At 38.6% G+C, this 10,106-nt stretch overlaps 1 long non-coding RNA gene across 1 annotated transcript in view; it reads right to left on the bottom strand.

Moving 5' to 3' along the window:
* Positions 1 to 216: 216 nt before the first annotated feature.
* Positions 217 to 10,106, bottom strand: part of LOC116585130 — a 61,451-nt gene continuing 51,561 nt past the window's right edge. Inside the window, exon 4 of the long non-coding RNA XR_004283479.1 lies at positions 217 to 385. This is a non-coding gene — a long non-coding RNA (uncharacterized LOC116585130). The remainder of the gene's footprint in view (positions 386 to 10,106) is intronic.

The raw sequence follows: 10,106 nt of genomic DNA, 5'->3' as shown, positions 1-10,106 counted from the left end.
CACTGTCATTCAAGGTAAAACATGGCTTTTTCTGTTTCTTTCTTTTCCCATGATTCTTACTCTTCTAATGGGGTCATTTCTAACTTGACAATTCAGGTGCCTCATCTCTGCTGAGCATATTTTCTAATGTGTCACCGGAGTGGTAATTTATCTCTCCTTGTCCCTTATCACTGGGTATGAAACATTTAATAATTGACACTTTACACGGTCTGTATTAAATCATTTTGTCAGCAGGCTTTCATTTATTGGGCTCCACACAATCATAGCTCTTGGTCTCCATGGTTTGAAAAGAAGCAAATGTATATTTTCATGAGAAACTTCACCTTCTCCAATGGTAGCAATGTCAAATAGTCATCATGTTTCTTCTCTAGTGAGCTTCAAATACCTGGAGAAAGGGAAAACAGTTGCCAAAGTTCAGATCCTACATTCCTGGAAATTACAATCAATAAAGAAAAGGGAAGTACTGGGATTAGAGCAAAAATGGTGCTGTACTAGGAAGTGGAAGAGTCTAGAAGCCCTCTGGTTTTATGGCCTTGAGCAAGGCTTTATCTCTGAACCTATTTTTCATCTATAAAATGAACAGATTGTACAAGAAGAGCATTGACTCACTCTAGCTTTAACATGACTTAATTCTAGGTGAATGACTCATGTTACCTCTTAAAGAATAAAAATGTTGTGAAGACCGTTTTATAAATTATATGTGGGCATTTAGGCCTAAATATGAATACTGAATGTCTCTTTGTTTAGCCTGAAGGAATGAGTCCAGTGATTGTATTTGAAACACCACGTGCCTTAATGGCATAGGAATAACAGAGCTAATGGAAGGTTCAATGTTCTTTTAATAACCCCCAACACACACACACACATGTACAACACAGAGTTTCTGCTATAGTTCCTTGATAGATATAGTCATATTAACACAAAGAACAATTAACTACAGTCTGGAAAAGTGACTAAGGACAAAAAAAGATAAAGGGTACTTTAGGAAACAAAGAGGAAATTAGAAGTATTTTATGCCTTGCACGTTGACAGGTGTGTTAACACGCTGAAAGGAGGGGGGAAAACCTGTCATTGCAACTACTATTAAAAAAAAAAAAAAATTTCCCAAACCAGGTCAGTGTTAAATTAAACTTGTTTTGGAGCACAGTATTTATATTACATAGACTTTATCACAGATCATGCTCCCTGAAACATATGATTACTCATTAAAACCTGATGTAGCCCAGCTGATGCACAAGACAAACACCATTAAGTATTTTACCTAAGCAAAATTAGAGACCGAAAGTAAACATTGCTAAAAATTTAACACACTCCTTCTAGAAGCATACTTATAATGCTGTGTTTATATTTGGTGTGTCAAAACGACCTGTGTTTTTTTTTAAGTAAAGGATAACAATGTAATGAGATGGTAAAAACAAACCAACAAAAAACCTTGGCTTCTTCTCATTTTGTAGTATGCTCTGGCTCACTGTCACTGAATAAACTTAGAAACAGTATCTCTGCAGTTTGTTCCTGATACTTCCCTAAGGTGCAAACATTTATTTTTTCTGTTCATTTATTTGAACAGATCTGCCTCTTAAGAAGCAAATTAAAATTTTATTTGTGACTTTGCATTAGTGTGAAAAATGCCATCTGGAACAGCCTGAGACACGATTATCTCATTTAGCCTAATGGAAGTTCATCAGGTAGCTATGGTTCTGGCACAGAGGAGAGAAACTAACAGGCTTCACTCAAAACAATAGGCTATTAATATTATTAATAATACCAAAGAGTTTTGTATTATTTCCTACTGAGAAATTTCCTATTTGACTCTACAACATGTTATTGTGAAGATCATGGACACACAATATGGTGGATATTTCCTGAAGTCTTATTTGTGATTATAGAAAATTTATTTCATTGGCTGATAACAACATAAAATCATAAAATTTGCTGAAAAATATTCTCTTGACGAATAATATTAGATTATGTTCTTCATACCCTAACCCTGAATAAAATTTAAAAGATACATATAGAATATTATTTTTGTTGTTCTAGTGATATGTAAGGATTACTTGATATTTTATAATGAATCAGAGATCATTTTAAACCTATTGGCCATGATTCAACAGAGAACTGTATTAATTTCTAGTAGTACAAAACTGCCTTCGTATTTATTTTCTAGTAAGGTAAACAAATGAGACAATGAAGAAGAAAAAAAGACATTTTTTTCTATTAAAATTAAATTAAGAGGCATCTGGATGGCTCAGTGGGTTAAAGCCTCTACCTTCAGCTCGGGTTACGATCCCAGGGTCCGGGATCAGGCCCTGCGTGGGGCTCTTTGCTCAGCAGGAGCCTGCTTCCCTTCCTCTCTCTGCCTGCTTCTCTGCCTACTTGTGATCTCTGTCAAATAAATAAATAAATAAACTTTTTTAAAAAATTAAGTTAAATTAATTTTTATTTTTTTATTTTTTTTTTAATTTTTTATTTTTTATAAACATATATTTTTATCCCCAGTGGTACAGGTCTGTGAATCACCAGGTTTACACACTTCACAGCACTCACCAAAGCACATACCCTCCCCAATGTCCATAATCCCACCCCCTTCTCCCAAACCCCCTCCCCCCAGCAACCCTCAGTTTGTTTTGTGAGATTAAGAGTCATTTATGGTTTGTCTCCCTCGCAATCCCATCTTGTTTCATTTATTCTTCTCCTACCCACTTAAGCCCCCATGTTGCATCATCACTTCCTCATATCACGGAGATCATATGATAGGTGTCTTTCTCTGCTTGACTTATTTCGCTAAGCATGATACGCTCTAGTTCCATCCATGTTGTCGCAAATGGCAAGATTTCATTTCTTTTGATGGCTGCATAGTATTCCATTGTGTATATATACCACATCTTCTTGATCCATTCATCTGTTGATGGACATCTAGGTTCTTTCCATAGTTTGGCTATTGTGGACATTGCTGCTATAAACATTCGGGTGCATGTGCCCCTTTGGATCACTACGTTTTTATCTTTAGGGTAAATACCCAATAGTGCAATTGCTGGGTCATAGGGCAGTTCTATTTTCAACATTTTGAGGAACCTCCGTGCTGTTTTCCAGAGTGGCTGCACCAGCTTGCATTCCCACCAACAGTGTAGGAGGGTTCCCCTTTCTCCGCATCCTCGCCAGCATCTGTCATTTCCTGACTTGTTGATTTTAGCCATTCTGACTGGTGTGAGGTGATATCTCATTGTGGTTTTGATTTGTATTTCCCTGATGCCGAGTGATATGGAGCACTTTTTCATGTGTCTGTTGGCCATCTGGATGTCTTCTTTGCAGAAATGTCTGTTCATGTCCTCTGTCCATTTCTTGATTGGATTATTTGTTCTTTGGGTGTTGAGTTTGCTAAGTTCTTTATAGATTCTGGACACTAGTCCTTTATCTGATATGTCATTTGCAAATATCTTCTCCCATTCTGTCAGTTGTCTTTTGATTTTGTTAACTGTTTCCTTTGCTGTGCAAAAGCTTTTGATCTTGATGAAATCCCAATAGTTCATTTTTTCCCTTGCTTCCCTTGCCTTTGGCGTTGTTCCTAGGAAGATGTTGCTGAGGCTGAGGTCGAAGAGGTTGCTGCCTGTGTTTTCCTCAAGGATTTTGATGGATTCCTTTTGCACATTGAGGTCCTTCATCCATTTTGAGTCTATTTTTGTGTGTGGTGTAAGGAAATGGTCCAATTTCATTTTTCTGCATGTGGCTGTCCAATTTTCCCAGCACCATTTATTGAAGAGGCTGTCTTTTTTCCATTGGACATTCTTTCCTGCTTTGTCGAAGATTAGTTGACTATAGAGTTGAGGGTCTATTTCTGGGCTCTCTATTCTGTTCCATTGATCTATGTGTCTGTTTTTGTGCCAGTACCATACTGTCTTGATGATGACAGCTTTGTAATAGAGCTTGAAGTCCGGAATTGTGATGCCACCAACGTTGGCTTTCTTTTTTAATATCCCTTTGACTATTTGAGGTCTTTTCTGTTCCATATAAATTTTAGAATTATTTGTTCCATTTCTTTGAAAAAGATGGATGGTACTTTGATAGGAATTGCATTAAATGTGTAGATTGCTTTAGGTAGCATAGACATTTTCACAATATTTATTCTTCCAATCCAGGAGCATGGAACATTTTTCCATTTCTTTGTGTCTTCCTCAATTTCTTTCATGAGTACTTTATAGTTTTCTGAGTATAGATTCTGTGCCTCTTTGGTTAGGTTTATACTTAGGTATCTTATGGTTTTGGGTGCAATTGTAAATGGGATTGACTCCTTAATTTCTCTTTCTTCTGTCTTGCTGTTGGTGTAGAGAAATGCAACTGATTTCTGTGCATTGATTTTATATCCTGACACTTTACTGAATTCCTGTATAAGTTCTAGCAGTTTTGGAGTGGAGACTTTTGGGTTTTCCACATATAGTATCATATCATCTGCGAAGAGTGATAATTTGACTTCTTCTTTGCCGATTTGGATGCCTTTAATTTCCTTTTGTTGTCTGATTGCTGAGGCTAGGACCTCTAGTACTATGTTGAATAGCAGTGGTGATAATGGACATCCCTGCCGTGTTCCTGACCTTAGCAGAAAAGCTTTCAGTTTTTCTCCATTGAGAATGATATTTGCGGTGGGTTTTTCATAGATGGCTTTGATGATATTGAGGTATGTGCCCTCTTGTCGCTCTCGCCTGCAAGAACGACCAGGAGACCTCAGCGAAGCAAGCTTTATTTCTGGGTAGCTGTTGGGATCTCCCTCTCCCCCGCCCGTGCATGTCTATATATACCAAGGTTGCACAACTAATCACTCGCAGCCACATAGATACAAAATCTTAAGTTCCGCCTACTGGCTCGCATCCAGCCGCCATATTAATGGCGTGTTTACTTTCGGGCACCGAAAAAGGCATGCGGCGCCTGAGGCCCCCACGGGCCCAGCCAGAGCAGCTCCACATCGTCGCCACCTGGCGGCGGCAACGGCTTGAGGCAGCAGCGGCCGAGGCAACGAGCGGGCACGGCGGAGCCCAAAAGCATCACCGCGCATACGCTACAAGCCGCTCGGGCACCGACACACTCTATCCCTACACTTTGAAGAGTTTTGATCAGGAAGGGATGCTGTACTTTGTCAAATGCTTTTTCAGCATCTATTGAGAGTATCATATGGTTCTTGTTCTTTCTTTTATTGATGTGTTGTATCACATTGACTGATTTGTGGATGTTGAACCAACCTTGCAGCCCTGGAATAAATCCCACTTGGTCGTGGTGAATAATCCTTTTAATGTACTGTTGAATCCTATTGGCTAGTATTTTGTTGAGTATTTTCGCATCTGTGTTCATCAAGGATATTGGTCTATAGCTCTCTTTTTTGATGGGATCCTTGTCTGGTTTTGGGATCAAGGTGATGCTGGCCTCATAAAATGAGTTTGGAAGTTTTCCTTCCATTTCTATTTTTTGGAACAGTTTCAGGAGAATAGGAATTAGTTCTTCTTTAAATGTTTGGTAGAATTCCCCCGGGAAGCTGTCTGGCCCTGGGCTTTTGTTTGTTTGGAGATTTTTAATGACTGTTTCAATCTCCTTACTGGTTATGGGTCTGTTCAGGCTTTCTATTTCTTCCTGGTTCAGTTGTGGTAGTTTATATGTTTCTAGAAATGCATCCATTTCTTCGAGATTGTCAAATTTATTGGCATAGAGTTGCTCATAGTATGTTCTTATAATAGTTTGTATTTCTTTGGTGTTAGTTGTGATCTCTCATCTTTCATTCATGATTTTATTTATTTGGGTCCTTTCTCGTTTATTTTTGATAAGTCTGGCCAGGAGTTTATCAATTTTATTAATTCTTTCAAAGAACCAGCTCCTAGTTTCGTTGATTTGTTCTATTGTTTTTTTTGGTTTCTATTTCATTGATTTCTGCTCTGATCTTTATGATTTCTCTTCTCCTGCTGGGCTTAGGGTTTCTTTCTTGTTCTTTCTCCAGCTCCTTTAGGTGTAGGGTTAGGTTGTGTACCTGAGACCTTTCTTGTTTCTTGAGAAAGGCTTGAACCGCTATATATTTTCCTCTCAGGACTGCCTTTGTTGTGTACCACAGATTTTGAACCGTTGTATTTTCATTATCATTTGTTTCCATGATTTTTTTCAATTCTTCTTTAATTTCCCGGTTGACCCATTCATTATTTAGAAGGATGCTGTTTAGTCTCCATGTATTTGGGTTCTTTTCAAACTTCCTTTTGTGGTTGAGGTCTAGCTTTAGAGCATTGTGGTCTGAAAATATGCAGGGAATGATCCCAATCTTTTGATACCGGTTGAGTCCTGATTTAGGACCGAGGATGTGATCTATTCTGGAGAATGTTCCATGTGCACTAGAGAAGAATGTGTATTCTGTTGCTTTGGGATGAAATGTTCTGAATATATCTGTGATGTCCATCTGGTCCAGTGTGTCGTTTAAGGCCTTTATTTCCTTGCTGATCTTTTGCTTGGATGATCTGTCCATTTCAGTGAGGGGAGTGTTAACGTCCCCTACTATTATTGTATTATTGTTTATGTGTTTCTTTGATTTTGTTATTAATTGGTTTATATAGTTGGCTGCTCCCACGTTGGGGGCTTAGATATTTAAAATTGTTAGATCTTCTTGTTGGACAGACCCTTTAAGTATGATATAGTGTCCTTCCTCATCTCTTATTATAGTCTTTGGCTTAAAATCTAATTGATCTGATATAAGGATTTCCACTCCTGCTTTCTTCTGATGCCCATTAGCATGGTAAATTCTTTTCCACCCCCTCACTTTAAATCTAGAGGTGTCTTCGGGCTTAAAATGAGTTTCTTGGAGGCAACATATAGATGGGCTTTGTTTTTTTATCCATTCTGATACCCTGTGTCTTTTGACAGGGGCATTTAGCCCATTAACATTCAGGGTAACTATTGAGAGATATGAATTTAGTGCCATTGTATTTCCTGTAAGGTGACTGTTACTGTATATGGTCTCTGTTCCTTTCTGATCTACCACTTGTAGGCTCTCTCTTTGCTTAGAGGACCCCTTTCAATATTTCCTGTAGAGCTGGTTTGGTGTTTGCAAATTCTTTCAGTTTTTGTTTGTCCTGGAAGCTTTTAATCTCTCCTTCTATTTTCAATGATAGCCTAGCTGGATATAGTATTCTTGGCTGCATGTTTTTCTCGTTTAGTGCTCTGAAAATATCATGCCAGCTCTTTCTGGCCTGCCAGGTCTCTATGGATAAGTCAGCTGCCAATCTAATATTTTTACCATTGTATGTTACAGACTTCTTTTCACGGGCTGCTTTCAGGATTTTCTCTTTGTCACTGAGACTTGTCAATTTTACTATTAGGTGACGGGGTGTGGGCCTATTCTTATTGATTTTGAGGGGCGTTCTCTGAACCTCCTGAATTTTGATGCTCGTTCCCTTTGCCATATTAGGGAAATTCTCCCCAATAATTCTCTCCAGTATACCTTCTGCTCCCCTCTCTCTTTCTTCTTCTTCTGGAATCCCAATTATTCTAATGTTGTTTCGTCTTATGGTGTCACTTATCTCTCGAATTCTCCCCTCGTGGTCCAGTAGCTGTTTGTCCCTCTTTTGCTCAGCTTCTTTATTCTCTGTCATTTGGTCTTCTATATCACTAATTCTTTCTTCTGCCTCATTTATCCTAGCAGTGAGAGCCTCCATTTTTGATTGCACCTCATTAATAGTTTTTTTTATTTCAACTTGGTTAGATTTTAGTTCTTTTATTTCTCCAGAAAGGGCTTTTATATCTCTCGAGATGGTTTCTCTAATATCTTCCATGCCTTTTTCGAGCCCGGCTAGAACCTTGAGAATTGTCATTCTGAACTCTAGATCTGACATATGACCAATGTCTGTATTGATTAGGTCCCTAGCCTTTGGTACTGCCTCTTGTTCTTTTTTTTGTGTTGAATTTTTCCTTCTTGTCATTTTGTCCAGATAAGAGTATATGAAGGAGCAAGTAAAATACTAAAAGGGTGGCAACAACCCCAGGAAAATATGCTTTAACCAAATTAGAAGAGATCCCAAATCGTGAGGGGTGAGAGAGGGGATAAAAAGAGGTTCAAAAAGGAAAAAAGAAAAAAAATAAAAAAAAATAAGAAAAGAATTTAAAAAAATAAGAAAAATATAAAAAAGAAAAAATATATATATTAGATAAACTGGTTAAAAAACGTTAAAAAAGAAAAAGGTAAAAGTTAAAAAAAAAATTTACCAGAAGGCGAGAAAAAAAACAAAAAATGAAAAAGAAAAAAATTAAATTAACTGCAAGACTAAAAAAAATCACAGGGAAAAAGCCATGAGTTCTGTGCTTTGCTTTCTCCTCCTCTGGAATTCTGCTGCTCTCCTTGGTATTGAAGCCGCATTCCTTGGTAGGTGAACTTGGTCTCGGCTGGATTTCTTGTTGATCTTCTGGGGGAGGGGCCTGTTGTAGTGATTCTCAAGTGTCTTTGCCCCAGGCGGAATTGCACCGCCCTTACCAGGGGCCGGGGTGAGTAATCCGCTCGGGTTTGCTTTCAGGAGCTTTTGTTCCCTGAGTGCTTTCCGTAGAGTTCCGGAGGACGGGAATACAAATGGCGGCCTCCTGGTCTCCGGCCCGGAGGAGCCGAGAGCCCAGGGCCGCACTCCTCAGTGCGCCCTCAGAGAACAGCGCCCAGTTACTCCCGTCTGCCTGACCTCCGGCCGAGCTCCGAGCTCACTGAGCCTGCGACCGGTTCAAGGTAACACCGAGCTGTGAGCTTACTGTCGGCTCTGTCTCTGTAGCCGGCTTTCCCATTCCAATACCCGCAAGGTCTGCGACACTCAGACACCCCCGATCCTTCTGTGACCCTGCGGGACCTGAGGCCACGCTGACCCCGCGTGGGCTTCGCCCCGGTTTAGCCTCTGGAGCGATGTCCCTCAGCGGAACAGACTTTTAAAAGTCCTGATTTTGTGCGCCGTTGCTCCGCCGCTTGCCGGGAGCCGGCCCCTACCCCCGGGGTCTATCTTCCCGTCGCTTTGGATTCACTTCTCCGCCGGTCCTACCTTTCAGAAAGTGGTTGTTTTTCTGTTTCCAGAATTGCTGTTCTTCTTCTCTTCATCTGCCGATGGATTTTCAGGTGTTTGCAATCTTTAGATAAGCTATCTAGCTGATCTCCAGCTAGCTGAAGTAGTCTCAGCCTGCTACTTCTCCGCCATCTTGACTCCTCCCTCAAATTAATTTTTATTTTTCACTATAAAATAATACATGTTCATTGTGAAAAATAAGAGAAGGAGAAAATAAAATTAGTCTATAATTCTGAGATTCACAAATAATGGGTGAGCCTTTCAGACTTTTTTTTTATAATTGTTATAGATTTATATATTTCTAATCAAGCAAGTGATACATAAATAAACATTCCATGAAAGAAATTCAAATGTTATTACAAAAGGCATTGAGAAATTCCCCCACCACACACACACACACACATGCGCGTGCGCACAAAGATCACACTCTAAAAACCAATTCTATTAAAAGTTTGTTATGTATTCTTTCAAATAATTTAACATGTACTTTATACAAATACATGTATTCTATAAACAGATGTATGGCTTATTAAAGAGATAACCTATATTGTGATATAATTAAATTCATCTAATTTCTCCTTTGTGATTTTGATCTTTCTGTCTTCTTTAAGAAATCCTTTCTCGTACCAATGTCAAAAATTATTCCTTTTTCTTTTCTTTCCCATCTTATTTCTTTGTTGTTAAGTCTTTAACACTGCTAGAGTCTGTATTTTAGAAAATTAGAGTTTTAATTTTTATTATATTTTATATATGTATGATATATTTATATGTAAAATATAAATATATATTAATATATTTTATTCATATATATTCATTCAAATATATATTCATATATATTCAGATTTCACAAGAGAAAGGGGAACCCTCTTACACTGTTGTTGGGAGTGCAAGTTGGTACAGCCAGCTTGGAAAACAATATGGAGGTTCCTCAAGACATTAAAAACAGAGCTACCGTACCACCCAGGAATTGCAGTACTAGGTATTCATCCCAAAGATACAGATGTAGTGAAAAGCAAGGACACATGTACCCTAATTTTCATAGCAGCAATGTCCACA

This window comes from Mustela erminea, chromosome 2 (genome assembly GCF_009829155.1).
Source record: "Mustela erminea isolate mMusErm1 chromosome 2, mMusErm1.Pri, whole genome shotgun sequence".
NCBI classification, from domain to species: Eukaryota; Metazoa; Chordata; class Mammalia; order Carnivora; family Mustelidae; genus Mustela; species Mustela erminea.
The sequence above is the reverse complement of the archived record's forward strand: the minus strand, read 5'-3'. Positions and strand labels throughout refer to the sequence as shown.